Below are 16,691 nucleotides of genomic sequence, written 5' to 3'. Positions count from 1 at the left end.
GGCACTGTTTAAATGCACATTTTGTGTCTTTTCTTGCTTTCTGTCTGTCAATCTCAATGAAGTAAAATACGGAATTGTGAATCTGTTCCTTTCAGCATCTACTCCAGACTCTGTTGATCTCTCTGTCATTCTCTTTCTCCTTTTCTCTCTTTGTTCCTCTCTCCTCAGTGACTGTCTGGAATAAAGATCCTTCCTCTGGGGCTGCTGGATGAACCCAGGTCTGGTAACAGTGCGATACTTGTCCTGATGCTTCGGTATGGAATGCACAAGCGTACAAGTGTGGGTTGTGGAGTTTTTTCTTATTAGTTTAGTGGTGAGTATCCCTACCGATCACATGGGGAATGAGGGTTCAGTTGCTACCTGGGGAGGTTGCACATTTTCAAGACATCAAAATGTTTCATGGTGCAGCTTTATCTGAAAATACAACAGGGAATGTTAGCAGAGTTAAATAATGCAAGAGGGGATGTTCTCTTTCAGAATTTGTTTTGAGCAGAGACCATTGCATCATGAAGTGCCCTCACACTACACAGTGATAGATAATTGTAGTTTTAACTTAATTTAATGCTGATTTCCTTTCGTGCTGCTCAATGACACTGCTTTATAGCTGCATCAAATTCAATCCAATGTTTATCAATGTGGAAATTAAGATTCAATATTTATGTATAATTCTGAAGATTCTGAAGTGCATAAAGTATAGATGGAGGAAAATTCTTACAGTGCATTCAGGAGAATTTTTAGCCAATGCTGAGCAAACCCAACAAGAAAAGGGGCAGTTCCAGACGTAGTGTTAAGGAAAAAAAAACCTGTGTAGGTGGAAGGGGTATCAGTGGGAGAGCATTTTAGTGGCAGTGATCATAATTCAGTTGTATTTAGCGTAGTTAGAGAAGGATACAGATAGACCAAGAGTTAAAATTTTAAATTGTGAGAAGGTCACTTTTACTAATCGGAGATTTGATTTGTTAAAAGAGGACTGGAAACAGCTACTTGAAGGTAAATCAGTGTCAGAGCAGTGGGAGGCATTCAATGAGGAGCTAAGAGAGTTCAGAACAAATATTCTCCGACTAAAAAAAAAGGTGAGACTCCCAAATTTAGGCTCCCTCAGAGGTCAGGATCCCACAGAGAACAGGCTAACAGTCACAAATATACACTTTTGCCATTACCTTTCGATTCCTGCCACTGAGTCAATTTTGGATCCAACTTGCCAGGTGCCATAATATCGTATAAGCTTTTAATTTGATGACCATTCTTCCATGTTGGACCTTGTTAAAAGCCTTGCTCAAATCCTTGAAGACTAAATGAAGCACGTCAGCCTCATCAACCCTCATATAAAAGCAAAATACTTCAGATGCTGGAAATCTGAAATAAAAACAAAAGTGCTGGAAATACTCAGCAGGTCTGGCAGCATCTGTGGAGAGAGCAGCAGAGTTAACGTTTCAAGTCAGTGACCTTTCATCAGAACTGGCAAAGGTTAAAAATGTTGCAGATTTCAAGAAAATTAAGTGGGAGTGGGGCAAAAGAGAAGAAAAGAACAAAGAGAACAGAAGAACAAATATTATCCCTAATGAGCTTTTTAATGTTTTTATTCAGCAAGTAATGCATTCTTTTTGTGACAGTTCATACAGCAGCAAGAAAGTTTCATCCCCTGACCGGGAATGTAACCAGGTCTGCAGTGGAAAAAGCACCGAATTCTCATCACTGGAGCACCAGGGAATCTGCCACACTTCACTGCAAGTTAGCTGCTCCACGCTGCTTTTGCTCTTTCTTCACTTCAGGCCACTTTCACCACAGATTGGTTTCTCATTAAAACAATCAAATGCTTCGCTAGAACACAAAAGACTCGTTCAGGCAATGACAGCACCGAATGTGTTAACAAGAGCATAAAGCTGCAGATGTACAAGTTTCAATTTCCAAGATGCACCAACCTCATCAATGCATCTCCTGTAAAATGTGCAAAGCAACACATTGCCATCATACATCAATAGAAACAACTGACACACATCAAATTCTGCCAGTTTCATGTGGGATCTCCTTCTTCTATCATTGCTTTTTCTCCAGCTCTCTCTGTTCCTCCAGCTCCCAGATGAATTCGCTGCTTCATGTGAACACACCGAATTCAGGAATCCCAGCTTTCCCTGGAAAGTAGGGAGTGGGAATGAAAGATGGAGGACATTGAGAAGCGATGGATTTTGCAGATAACTTGATAAACACACCTTGATCTCATCTTCCTGCTTCTTCCAGATACTGAATACTGGAATGTGCAAGAGTTGTTCCCATTCGCAATTATCCCCAGTCACACTCTCCTTCCAATCTTTTACCCGTTGCTCAGATTTCAAACTGTGCATAATTTCTCACTGGCTTTCAATGTGAAGAAAGCGGAGCTGTGAGAAGCTAATGTTGTTCAGCAGATGTAACTCAGGAAGATATCTAACAGGCCGATAATAACAGTGAATGTTTTGATGAGCTGAGCTGCAGTGAAGGGTTGGCACCATTTAAAATGTCATTCAGCAGGTCTGCTTCCAAAGCTGGTGATAGAAATGACAAACATACAATTACAGAAAGGGACAGCACAGAAGGAGGTCATTCAGTCCAGTGTGATTCTCTGACAGAGCAGTTGTGATTGGTTGATCAGGAATAAACAGCAAGCAGAAAAAACTGCCCCAATGTCTGCCATCCATATTTTTCTTGCCCCATCCTCCCTCGTTGGGCCGAAGGTCCTGTTTCAGTGCCGTATCTCTAAACTGAACTAAACTAAAAGAATACATCACTCTGTGTTGTAATTTGTCACAGCCCTTCACATGTTCCCTTTAACTTTCCGAGCTCTGTCATCGACCTGTCACATCTCTGACTTCTTCAGCTCTGGTGCATAATCACTGATGTGAACCTTTAGAATTAGAACATTACATCGCAGTACAGGCCCTTCGGCCCTCGATGTTGCGCCGACCTGTGAAACCATCTGACCTACACTACTCCATTTTCATCCATATGTCTGTCCAATTACCACTTAAATGCCCTTAAAGTTGGCGAATCTACTACTTCTGCAGGCAGGGCGTTCCACGCCCTTACTCCTCTCTGAGTAAAGAAACTACCTCTCACATCTGTCCTATATCTATCACCCCTCAACTTGAAGCTATGTCCCCTCGTGTTTGCCATCACCATCCGAGGAAAAAGACGCTCACTATCCACCCTATCTAACCCTCTGATTATCTTATATGTCTCTATTAAGTCACCTCTCCTCCTCCTTCTCTCCAACGAAAACAACCTCAAGTCCCTCAGCCTTTCCTCGTAAGACCTTCCCTCCATACCAGGCAACATCCTAATAAATCTCCTCTGCACCCTTTCCATAGCTTCCACATCCTTCCTATAATGCGGTGACCAGAACTGCACGCAATACTCCAGGTGCGGTCTCACCAGAGTTTTGTACAGCTGCAGCATGACCTCGTGGCTCCGAAACTCGATCCCCCTACTAATAAAAGCTAACACACCATATGCCTTCTTAACAGCCCTATTAACCTGGGTAGCAACCTTCAGGGATTTATGCACCTGGACACCAAGATCTCTCTGTTCATCTACACTACCAAGAATCTTCCCATTAGCCCAGTACTCTGCATTCCTGTTACTCCTTCCAAAGTGAATCACCTCACACTTTTCCGCATTAAACTCCATTTGCCATCTCTCAGCCCAGCTCTGCAGCCTATCTATGTCCCTCTGTATCCTACAACATCCTTCGGCACTATCCACAACTCCACCTACCTTAGTGTCATCTGCAAATTTACTAACCCACCCTTCTACACCCTCTTCCAGGTCATTTATAAAAATGACAAACAGCAGTGGCCCCAAAACAGATCCTTGCGGTACACCACTAGTAACTAAATTCCAGCATGAACATTTGCCATCAACCATCACCCTCTGTCTTCTTTCAGCTTGCCAGTTTCTGATCCAAAGCTCTAAATCACCTTCAACCCAATACTTCCGTATTTTCTGCAATAGCCTACCGTGGGGAACCTTATCAAACGCCTTACTGAAATCCATATACACCACATCCACTGCTTTACTCTCATCCACCTGTTTGGTCACCTTCTCGAAAAACTCAATAAGGTTTGTGAGGCACGACCAACCCGTCACAAAACCGTGCTGACTATCACTAATGAACTTATTCTTTTCAAGATGATTATAAATCCTGTCTCTTATAACCTTTTCCAACATTTTACCCACTTTACCCCTTTAATTGTGTTTCTCTCTCTCCACAGGTAAGGCCAGAGGTACTGACCATTTACTTGTTTCTTTTATTTTAAATGGAAGTCATGTTTGTGAGTTGTCAGGGCAGCAACTCCTGACCATTTTCTGACCAGGAATCGAACCCAGGTCGTTGCAGTAAGTGCATTGAACTCCAACCATTCGACCATCAGAGAAGCTCGCCAATTGCTTCTCCCTTTTCTTCACTTCCAGCAGGCTGCTTTTTGTATTTATTTCTCACCGTTTGTTCAGCTTCCTCAATATCTGATTGATATTGATACATTTTAACATTTCCAATCAGCAAGTAGAGCAGCCAACTCGAAGAAAATAAGACTCACTTCGCTGGGAGTCGGGTTTGAACCTGCGCAGGAAAACTCCCATTGGATTTCAAGTCCATCACCTTAACTACTCGGCCATCACAGCATGGTACAATGCCTTGAACTACACATATTCTGGGAATCATTGTCTTTGAGCCTTGAATTGCATTACATTTCCCGTTTGATGTGAAAATTTACATGATAGAATCAGTGAATTTTACTGCACAGAAGGAAGCCTCTTGACCCGCCGAGCCTGTGCCAGCTCTTTGGAAGATCAGTCAGTTTAATCCCACAATGCAGCTTTTCCCCATCACCCTGGAAATCAGTCCTCTTCTCTTCTCACTATTCTCTGTTTTATATCCCTCAGATAATTATGTATTCGCGCTGTCACTGATTCTTTAATTCCATCACTTGACTTTTTCTAACAAGTTGATTATGTGGTATTTCACCAAATGACTTTTGAAAATCCATCTCCACAACAGCAACCACATTACCACTGCCCTCATCAAATGTCTCCGTTACTTCATCAAAGAACACATTTCATGAGAAATACACCAGCTGCCACGAAATCAAAACCCAGTTCCTCAATTCACATCCCTTGTCAAAGAAGATTCCACAAAGAAATATTATCAGCATTCCAACTCTGTCCTTTCAAAGGCCAGCCCTGCTTTTGTAGTGTGTGTCTGCCGAGCAGTCACTCAGACCGAAATGTATGGACTGAGTTCAAGGCCCAAATGAACATTGGTGTGAATGGAGCATGTGCAACTTAGAATCAGCGGTGGCAGCCCAGAAAGGCTTTAAGAACATGAAAGTGAATGTTACAGTCGGCTAAGCTGCAGTAAATAAAATGGAAGGAAGTCAGTATGAATAGTGGAAGGAATAATCTGAGAAAAGAGGTGGGTTTGAATGTTGGAGCCTGAAGCACAGGCATGTGTAATTGCGATGATGTAAAAGGAGACAATAGTTTTCATCCATCAAGAAGAAACACATTTTCATGGAGTAAAGATTGGTTATTTGCTGCATTCCATTAGCAGGTACAGCAGCCGGTTTAAGACATAAAACAAGCTCTGTCTTGATCAGTGTTGCTGTGACCACAACACAGAGTATTCGCCATTACACAGTCACAGTCCCACTCAATCAGCTGCGATAGTCTAACACGGATTGTTAGACAAAGATATTTTTAGTGAAAGATGATCTCTCCACGAAAACTAACAGACCTGGTGAATATTTCCAACATCTCCTGCTTTTATTTCGAACTTTCCATCTGAGCAGCTTTTCTGACGATATAACACAAATTCTGACAGCATTGGCATTGGAAACCCCGTCGCTCATAAGACTGGAACACAAATCCACATAACCACGTGAATAGAGATTAAATTCTGGCACTGATGACTGATAATTAAAAGTGAGTTTTCTTGCTGTGCGCTCTCTGAGTCCAGGGCTTTGTAATGAGAATGAAGGAAATATGAGAACTTTCTGAGCCGTGTTCCTGGGACGATGTGGCCGAGAGGTTCAGTCAACGGCCCATGAATCCATTACACCTGCACACATGGTTTTGAATTCCATCCTCATGGTTATTGTGGTGAAGAAGAATGTGTTCTTTTATTCCTTTTATGAACACATCCAAGATTCCTGAATCTGACTTCCATCCTTCCCCAGGCTGCAGTGGGGGAGTTATGTATTGCTGCCTTACTCTGTTTGCTGAAATCTACAAAACCATCATTTCAGCTCAAACTCTTCCTTACAGGGAGATGTGGAGAGTGTAAGATCGGAGCAATGTGAAGTATCAAAGTGGATCATTGTATCCTGGTGAAAGGAATATCTCTCCACAGATGCTCCCTGACCTGCTGAATGTTTCTAGCATTGTCTGTTTTTAATTTTATGCTTTCAAGTTAACGGTTTGATTTTTTTGTTTCCTTGCCCCAAGTGTGCAGCTCCAGGCACAACTTTTCTGTGCTCTTCTCACACACAAGTTTGCTCTTTATTTTACTGCATACGCTGTAAAGTCAGCCGTTTCCACACACATCGATCTGTGCCATGGCTTTCAAAACCCTTTTCTCATAGTTTCAGAGAATCTAAGCGTTTCTTAGTGAATTCACAAGGACATGGGGATTATCGAGGCTAAGAGGGAATATAAGGGGTTAATATGTTAACCAGAGGATCTAAAGGCTATAAGTGTGTACAGTGACAGTAAGGGATTCTCAGAGTATATCAAAGAAATAACAGAGCATATTCGAGAAGATCATGAGCTAAAGGAGATTCAAAGTGTTTAAGGAAGGGTCAGGATCTATCAGATAGGATAAAGAACGCTCAGGATGTTTTAAAGAGGATAACGCATGATCAGGTTGCATCAGATATCCCCATCCTCAATGATGGGGGAGACCAGCACATCAGTGCAAAGGCAAAGGCTGAAGCATTTGCATCCATCTTCAGCCAAAAGTGCTGAGTGGATGTTTCATCTTGGCCTCCTCTTGATGTCGCCAGCATCACAGATGCCAATCGTCAGTTAATATGATTCACTCCACGTGATTTCAAGAATCGGCTGAAGGCATTGGATACTGCAAAGGCCCTGAAAACATTCTGAAAATAGAATTGAAGACCTGTGCTTCAGAACTTGCCGCTCCCCGAGCCAAGCTTTTCCAGTACAGCTACAATAGTGGAACCTACCCAGCAATGTGGAAATTCCTCAGGTATGTCCTGTACACAAAATGCAGGACAAATCCTACCCGGTCATTTCTGAGTCAATGTAATTTACATTTTGTAACTTTGCAGCAGACATGTTTGCTGTTCCTTCCTCCTGTTCTTCCTTGATTATTTCTGCCTGTGTGTAACTGAGGCTCCGTTTGTGGGTAGGTCTTGTCCAGGTGTCCTCATCACACAGGTTGCAGCACTTACTCTACTTCCAGTCCTTTGTCTGGTGGCCTTCCTGCTTACAGCTGCTTTGTATTTGGCCGCCACGTGTCCTGAATCTCCACATCACTGAATTTCCTCATCCCTGGGCATGATGCAAGTTGAAGGACCGCGAGGCTGTTTTGGAAACTATTTGCACTTGGGAGTGTGTAAAATCGAAAAGTTCCAAAAGGAAAATCTAGTCTCCAGCTTTGTGAATCTTTAGAAATGCTTTGGGAAATGGGGCTGTTACTTTATTTTGAGGTTGTTCTTGGAACAGAGATGGCTGAGGGGAGATCTGATTGAAATGGACAAAATGTTGAGGGGCCTGAATAGATTGGAGGTGAATGGCCTATTTACTTTAGCAGAGAGGTCAGTGACTCGGGGCATAGATTTAAAGTCATTGGTATAAAAATTAGAGGGGAGATGAGGAACAATCTTTTCATCCAGAGAGTGGTGGCGGCTGGAACTCACTGCCTGAAAGGGTAGTTGAGGTAGAAACGCTCGACTCATTTAAGTGGAGTCTAGATATGCATCTCAAGTGTCATAATCTTCAGGGTTACTAACCAAATGCTGGAAGGTGGGAATAGAAGGTGCGGATAATTTTTTGACTGCACAGACGCAATGGGCCAAGTGGCCTCTTTCTGCACCTTATACTTTCTATAATTCTGTTATTCTACGATTCAAGATGAGAGCACAACGCACCACATTTAAAGCAACAAGTGAAAAAAGAAGTTTCTCTCTATTTCCCCTACTAATTCATTTCCTAATCCTAAAATACTCAATCAAATCACCCATTAACCTCCGATATTCCAAGGAATGCAGGCCTGCTTGAATGAATCGCACCTCATAATTTAACCATGAGAGCCTTGGCTACATTCTGGTGAATTTTCACTACCCTGTTTCCAAGGCAAATGTGTATCCTTTATAAAGGGCTGAGACCAAAACTATACACAGTATTCCAGGTGTGGTCTAACCAGCAAATTGTGTAGTTGGAGCAAAACGTCTCCTTTATATAACAGAATAGAATTGAATCATAAAATTGTTACAGCACAGAAGGAGGTGTTTCTGCCCTTCATATTTATGCAAGCTCTCTGCAAGAGCAACTCAGCTGGTCCAACACACCCGCCTTTTCCATGCAGCTCTGCACATTTTTTTCCTCAGATCATTATCCATTCTTTTTCTTCTTCATTATTGGGATATGAGGGTCCCTGGCAATGCTGGCATTTACTTCCCATCCCTAATTGCACTTGGGAAGGTGGTAGTGAGCTGCCTATTTAACCGCTGAAGTCCATATGGTGAGGTACATGCACAGTGCTGTTAGGGAGGGAGTTCCAGGATTTTGACTCAGCAATATAGTTCCAAGTCAGGATGTTGTGTGACTTGGAGGGAGGCATGCAGTTGGTGGTGTTCCCATGCATCTACTGCTTTCGTCCTTCCAGGTGATACTGGTTGCGAGTTTGCAAGGAGTTGTGAAAGGAGCATTGGTGAATTGCTTCACTGCATCTTGTATATGGTACACACGGCTGCCACTGTGCATCATACTGGAGGAATTGAATGTTTAAGATGGTAGATAGGGTGGTGATGAAGCGGGTTGCTTCGTCTTGGCTGGTGTTGAACTTCTGGAGTACTGTTGTGACTGAAATTATGCAGGCAAGTGGAGAATATTCAATCACATTCCTGACTTCTGACTACTTGATGGTGGACAGGTTTTGGGGAGTCAGAAGATGTTGCAGAATTTCCAGCCCCTGACCCACTCTTGCAGCCACAGTATGTTTATCGCTGTTCCAGGTTTCTGGGCAAGGCTGATCCCCAGGATGTTGATGGTGGGGGATTCAGCGATGATAATGCCATTGAATGTCAGGGGGAGATGTTTAGATTCTCTGTTATTGGAGATGATAATTGACTGGCACTTGGGTGGTGTGGATGTTACTTGCCACTTATCAGCCCAAGCCTGAATGTCGTCCAGGTGTTGTTGCATGTGGACCTGGACTGCTTCAGAATCTGAGGCATCGAGAATGGTATTGAACTTTATTCAATTATCGGTGAGCATCCCCACTTCTGAACTTATGATGGAGGGAAATTCATTGATGAAGCATCTGAAGATGGTTGGGCCTAGGACACCACCCCGAGTAACTCCTGGTTCCTGGTATTTCCTGGTTCCCCTTTATCTACCCTTCTAGTTACATCCTCAGCATTCTGTAATAAATTTGTCAAGCAAGATTTCCCTTTCGTAAAACCATGTTGACTTTGTTTGATCAGACTATGATTTTCTAAGTGCTCGTTCAGACTTTCTTGAACATCGATGAGAGCATTTTCCCGACCACTGATGTTAGGCCAACTAGCCTGCAGTTCACCATGTTAAATATATTAAACTGGGATTCCAGTGGCGCAGTTGGTTAACGCATGGTACTTACACAGCAGTGCAATTAGCGAGGAATGCCAAGGCTGTGAGTTCGAGCTTTACCTAGAGCACAAAGTTTAGAGACAGGGAGCAATGTGAAGCAGCTCAGCAGTGAAGAGAGCTGTGATCAGTGAGTCTGAACTGACCAGAAGAGGAGAAAAAAATAATTGTGAGGTGACATCAGAGGAAGAGGAGCCACTTGGCGATGGCGGCTTCCTTTCTACTGCTTGACATGTTCCAGATGATTTCATTATGTTTCCAATGTCCTTCTCTAACTCTGGCCACCAAAGATATCTCCTCACTAGACTCTTCGTCAAACACATCCCTAAGTGATCATCATGAAGATCACATAGCAACTGCAATATGTACTTTCCAGGGATTACTACTCTCGCTCCCTGCATGACATAAATTTGATCAACCGACAACTCATTCTTATGCGTAAAAAATGGCCTGTATTCTAAATCCAGTATCTGTGTTTCCCACTCATTTGTGTTATATTTGTACACCCTTTGCCAATATGGAGCCCCGACGAGTTGTTCAACCAATGTCATCTGCTGTGACTGGAAACTCGTCTTCGTCTGAAGGCCACATCCCAGGAACGAGTTACAAAAAACTGCTCTGTATGGAGAGGAATCACATGTTCGTTTAATCTCTGAGCACATCGTAATGCATAAGCATCACACCCTCCACAAGTTGACTTTTATGCCATTTGAATGCCTCATCACCCTCCTTTGTCCAATTCCACGGAAACCCTTCCTCAAGAGTTCATTCAATGGATGCAATAATGTTGCCAGATCTGGTATGAATTTACCGCAGTAATTTATGAGGTTCAAAAAAGATCTGAGATCAGATGTGAACTGAGGGTGTGGCGCATTTCTAATTACTTGATCTTTACACTTGGTAGCATGCAACCCGTTCTTGTCTACTTTGTGACCCAAGTGCATTACAGAATTTTGAAACATTTCACATTTGTGTTCTGTCATCTGAACTCCATGCTTTTCCAAGCGTTGGAACACCTCTTTCATCTGCCGTCATAGGTTTGCTTGTTTGGAGCACGAATATGAATGTCATCCAAATAACACACTACTAGCTCCATTCCTTACAAAATTCCACGGACTGAAGAAACACCAAATGGCAGCCTGTGAAACTGAAATAGACCCATGTGTGTAATGATAGTCAAGAATGACTCAGACTCAGCGTCTGACTCAAGCTGCAGATAGGCATTTGTCAGATCGAAATTTGAAAAAGTCTGGCTTCCTGTCAACGTCGTGAACAGATGCTCCATGTTTGTCAAGTTATTGGGTGGATTACTTTCCAGTATCTGTTGATGGTTACCTTATACTCAGAGCATACTCTTACACCACCATCTGACTTTGGTGCTTCCACTATGGGAATAGCCCAATTACTCTGCTCGACCTTAGAGATAATGTTCTCAGTCTCAAGTCATTTCAGTTCTTGCTTCACCTCCTCTCTTAGAGCATAGGGTACTGGATGCAGCTGACAATACACCGAACTTGCATTCTCCCGAGCTTGTATGTTAGCCTTGTATCCTTGAATTGATTTGCAGATTTCACTGAACACCTTAGGGTACTTCATGTTGAGATATGAATGTCACCTCAATACAAAAAAGCTCGCTCATATTTAACTTAAGTGCTGCTAACCAGTTTCTTCCAAACAAGGCTGGTTTTTCACCTTTCACAACAATGATGGTCAATTTTGCACACTGCTCATTGTATGTGACCGCAACCAATACACTTCCAATTTGGGAAATTTTCTCTCCTCCATAACTGTTTAACTCTACTCATGATTTTTCCAGCGGATGTTGACTCAACTTTTCACGTCACAGCGACTCTGGAATTATACTAACTGATGCACCTGTGTTGACCTCCATGTTGTATTTAGTCGTTTGTGGGACGTGGGCATCGCTGGCAACGCCAGCATTCTTTGCCAACCCTAATTGCCCTTGAGAAGGTGATGGTGGTGGTGAGCTCCCTTCTTGAACTGCTGCAATCGTTGGGGTTTAGGGACACCAACAGTGCTGTTGGAAGGGAGTTCCAGGATTTTGACCCAGTGACAGTGAAGCAATGGTGACATAGCTCCAAGTCAGGATGGTGTGTGGCTTGGAAGGAAACTTGCAGGCGGTGGTGTCCCCATGCATCTGCTGTCCTTGTCTTTATAGGTGATCGAGGTCGCGGGTTTGGAAGGTGCTGTCGAAGGAGCCTTCGTGAGTTGCTGCAGTTTACTGGAGCTTCATCCAATGATACTTGGACCACGATGCTCTGTGAATTTTCATTGGACATCCTTGTGCTTCTGATCACATGGATATCAAATGATGCCTCATCAACCTGCTGCTGTTTGACAACCGTATGCAGTGAATGATGTTTCCTCCTGCCTGTGTTTTCACCGATGACCTTCTTGCGACATGCCTTGGCAAGATGACCCTTCTTCTTGCAGCTATAGCACTCTGCCTTCACAACGGGACAATTCTGGGCTCAATGTTGGCCTCAACACCGGTAACAGGATTTTATTTAACCACTGCTACTCCCCTGATGGCCTCCTCCCGTTTTCTTACTAGCAACACCCACTTGAACACCAACAGTTGCCGTCATTGGGATCTTCTGCTTACTCATATGCAGCTTATTTACTTCAGCAGATGATTGACGGTTGTTAACTCTCACTTCTCTCGAGTCAAATTCAGCCATGTCCATGGACAGTGCTGTTTGAAAAGCTATGTCAAAACTCACCTTTGGCAATGTCATCAACTTACCGTGAATTTGCTCACCCTTTAATCTGGAACCAAATCTGTCACACAACACACGCTCTTGAAATTCTCCAAACTTCACAATGAAGTGACAGCTTTTGGAAGGCCACAATAAACTCCCCAATGTCCTCATTGGGCAGCTGATTCCTTGTTCCAAACTGATAGATTTCTGCAATCTTCAATGATTTAGGATTGTAATGCTGCTCAAGCTTAATCAACATGTCCTTCATCGGCGTGTCCTTTGGTTTTGCTGGGGTGAGAAAATTATTGAGCATCTCATACATTCCGGGCCTGCTTCAGTCAAAAATATCCCTCTGTCTTTTCCCACACTGCCTGGTTGACAGCAACATTATCAGGATTTTAGATTAGATTAGAGATACAGCACTGAAACAGGCCCTTCAGCCCACCAAGTCTGGGCCGAACATCAACCACCCATTTGTACTAATCCTACACTAATCCCATATTCATATTCCGACCAAACATCCCCACCTGTTCCAATATTTCCCTGCCACCTACACTAATGACAATTTATAATGGCCAATTTACCTATCAACCTGCTTGTGGGAGGAAACCGGAGAAAACCCACACAGGGAGAACTTGCAAACCTGCAAACAGGCAGTACCCAGAATCGAACCCGGGTCCCTGGAGGCTGTGAGGCTGCGGTGCTAACCACTGTGCCACTGTGCTGCCCTAGGGTATTGTTATCTTCGAGGGTATTGTTAACAGTGAAAAACATCTCTATCCACTCCACATACACACTGAAAGACTCTCAGTCATGGTCATACTCCCTCAATCACGCAATAATTCCCTTCGACACAGCCATCTTGGAAGGTCAGCCCAATAATTTAATTACAATCCGACCACAGAATGCAATTTGTAAGCATTAATTTGGGCTTCCAATGGCGGGACTGTTACCCAGCATTCCCAGCGATCTATGAATCTGCCCTGTTCATTCCACAGGAGCACAGTGCGCAGGTGCAGTACTGGACAGTATTTCGAGCATGCGTATTGTCTGTATGATCACAGCCGCAAGCGTTCTCTGGAGGACGCATTTGCAGCGGGTAAGAGTTGATGGGGCACAGGAGAACCGGCGGGCGGCCGGAGAGGCTTCAAAAACACCTGGTGTAGGCCTCAAGCCCCGAATAAGTAGCTCCAGTTCCAGCATTTGCGCCTCCGGGGTATTCCCTGAGTTGCCCAGGTTAACGGTTGCCACCTCTCCAAAGGAAGCCGGGAGGGTTTCGGCACCGCCATCTTGAGCAGAGGGAGGTGCGCATGCGTTTCCATCATATTGCCGGCACTGAGAGTGGGCGGGGCTCTAGTGTCCCAGTGAGCAGGAGGGAAAATCATTGATTCTTTGATTTGTTTCTCACTCAGCAAACAGGGGCTGGAATACTGAACCCAGCCAGAGTAGAGGGAGGGAGAAAACTGTCAGCGGAGCAAAGAAATCGTGCAGATGATGTCATGGGTTTGGATGCCCAGGGAGGAGGGAGAGCTGTGAGACGGGGATTTACAGCTTTGGGGAACAAAAGAGGAAAAATGTTGCATTGAAGCCAGAATTGTCTGCTCTGAATTTCTATCCTGCACTTAGAGTGATGACCTTTATAACCTCCGTTATAACAGGGTATGAGAAGAGAAGGATTAGCAGACGGGAAAACTTAAACCAAGCATCACATCAAGATCTGAAAGAATCATTCGATTCATCAGCACCTGAATATCATCGGAATTTGAATGTGGAACAAGAAATGTTTGTTCTGTCTGTGGGAAAAGATTTCAAACATCAGTGTGACTGGAAAAACTGCAAGGCACCCACACCCGAGTGAGAGTGTTCCAGTGCACAGACTGTGACTGAGCTTTCACCAGTTACACAGCCTGAAAAGACATTACACCATTCACAGAGGGGAGAAAACATACACGTGTTCTGTGTGTAGATGAGGCTTCAACTGACCATCCAACTTGGAGAGACACAAGGACATAGAACATAGAACATTACAGCGCAGTACAGGCCCTTCGGCCCTCGATGTTGCGCCGACCTGTGAAACCATCTGACCTACACTATTCCATTTTCATCCATATGTCTATCCAATGACCACTTAAATGCCCTTAATGTTGGCGAGTCTACTACTGTTGCAGGCAGGGCGTTCCACGCCCCTACTAGTATCTAAGTAAAGAAACTACCTCTGACATCTGTCCTATATCTATCACCCCTCAACTTAAAGCTAGGTCCCCTCGTGTTTGTCATCACCATCCGGGGAAATAGACTCTCACTATCCACCCTATCTAACCCTCTGATTATCTTATATGTCTCTATTAAGTCACCTCTCCTCCTCCTTCTCTCTAACGAAAACAACCTCAAGTCCCTCAGCCTTTCCTTGTACGACCTTCCCTCCATACCAGGCAACATCCTAGTAAATCTCCTCTGCACCCTTTCCAAAGATTCCACATCCTTCCTATAATGCAGTGACTAGAACTGCACGCAATACTCCAGGTGCGGCCGCACCAGAGTTTTGTACAGCTGCAGCATGACCTCGTGGCTCCGAAACTTGATCCCCCTACTAATAAAAGCTAACACACCATATGCCTTCTTAACAGCCCTATTAACCTGGGTGGCAACTTTCAGGGATTTATGTACCTGGTCACCAAGATCTCTCTGCTCATCTACACTACCAAGAATCTTCCCATTAGCCCAGTACTCTGCATGGTGTCCAAAGCTCTAAATCACCTTCAATCCCATGCTTCCGTATTTTCTGCAATAGCCTACCGTGGGGAACCTTATCAAACGCCTTACTGAAATCCATATACACAACATCCACGGCTTTACCCTCATTGGTCACCTGTTTGGTCACCTTCTCGAAAAACTCAATAAGGTTTGTGAGGCACGACCTACCCTTCACAAAACCATGCTGACTATCGCTAATGAACTTATTCTTTTCAAGATGATTATAAATCCTATCTCTTATAACCTTTCCAACATTTTACCCACAACCGAAGTAAGGCTCACAGGTCTATAATTACCAGGGCTGTCTCTGCTCCCCTTCCTGAACAAGGGAACAACATTTGCTATCCTCCAGTCTTCCGTGTGACTGCATGGATGGGTTTCCAGCTCAAATGGATAATTCAATCCTTTCCACAGTTCCCATATTTACATAGTTTCTTCCCATGTGACTGCACTTGTGTTTCGACAGGCCCGATAATCGGCTGAAACCTCTTCCACACACAGAACACATGTACAGTTTCTCCCCACTGTGATCAGTGCTTTTTCCTTCCATGTTCAAAATCCAGTGATATCTGGCTTACGATATATTGGGCAAGTCCTTCAGAACCCGATCAAATGTTTGCTTTGCATTTCACAACTGCAAATCCTCCTCTTCTAAAACCCTGTCAAATTGCTTGAAAATGGAAAAAATGTCTGTGAGAAAAGCCACAAAAACACAAAGGCAGGTTGTGAAATGGAGCTGAATGAATCTGGTAATTCATGGGACTGGCAATAGGAAAAAGTGACCATGAAAGCTGCTGGATTGATGTACAACCCCAACTGGTTCACTAATGTCCTTCAGGGAAGGGAACCTGCCAACCAGTCTGGACCTACACAAGACTCTGCCCTCTAAAGGAGGAAGGAGGGAGAGGAGAAAAAAGAGAGGGAGGGAGGAGAGGAGGGTGATTCTATGTGTGTACAATTGGACCAGAACTTTGAAAAGAACCTCCCAAACCCTCAACTTCCAGCATCTAGAAGGATCAGGGTAGCAGGTGTATGTGAACACCATCACCTCAAAGTTCCCCTCCAAGTCACACACCATCCTGACTGCCTGACATCCACTACTGGATGAACAGAAATTTCCTCCAATTAAAGATTGGGAAGTCTTCAGTTCCTGCCACGAACTTCAGTCCCTAGGCACCAACTTTATCCTTCTCCCTGGCAACTGTCTGAGGCTAAACCAGTCCATTCATAACCTTGGGATCATATTTGATCCCAAGATGAGCTTCCAACTGCATATCAGCACCATCACTCAGACTGCCTAGTTCCACCTCAGTAACATTGCCAGACTTCACCACTGTCTCAGCTCATCTGCCTCTGAAACTTACATCCATG

This window comes from Heterodontus francisci, chromosome 34 (genome assembly GCF_036365525.1).
Source record: "Heterodontus francisci isolate sHetFra1 chromosome 34, sHetFra1.hap1, whole genome shotgun sequence".
Lineage (NCBI taxonomy): Eukaryota > Metazoa > Chordata > Chondrichthyes > Heterodontiformes > Heterodontidae > Heterodontus > Heterodontus francisci.
The sequence above is the reverse complement of the archived record's forward strand: the minus strand, read 5'-3'. Positions refer to the sequence as shown.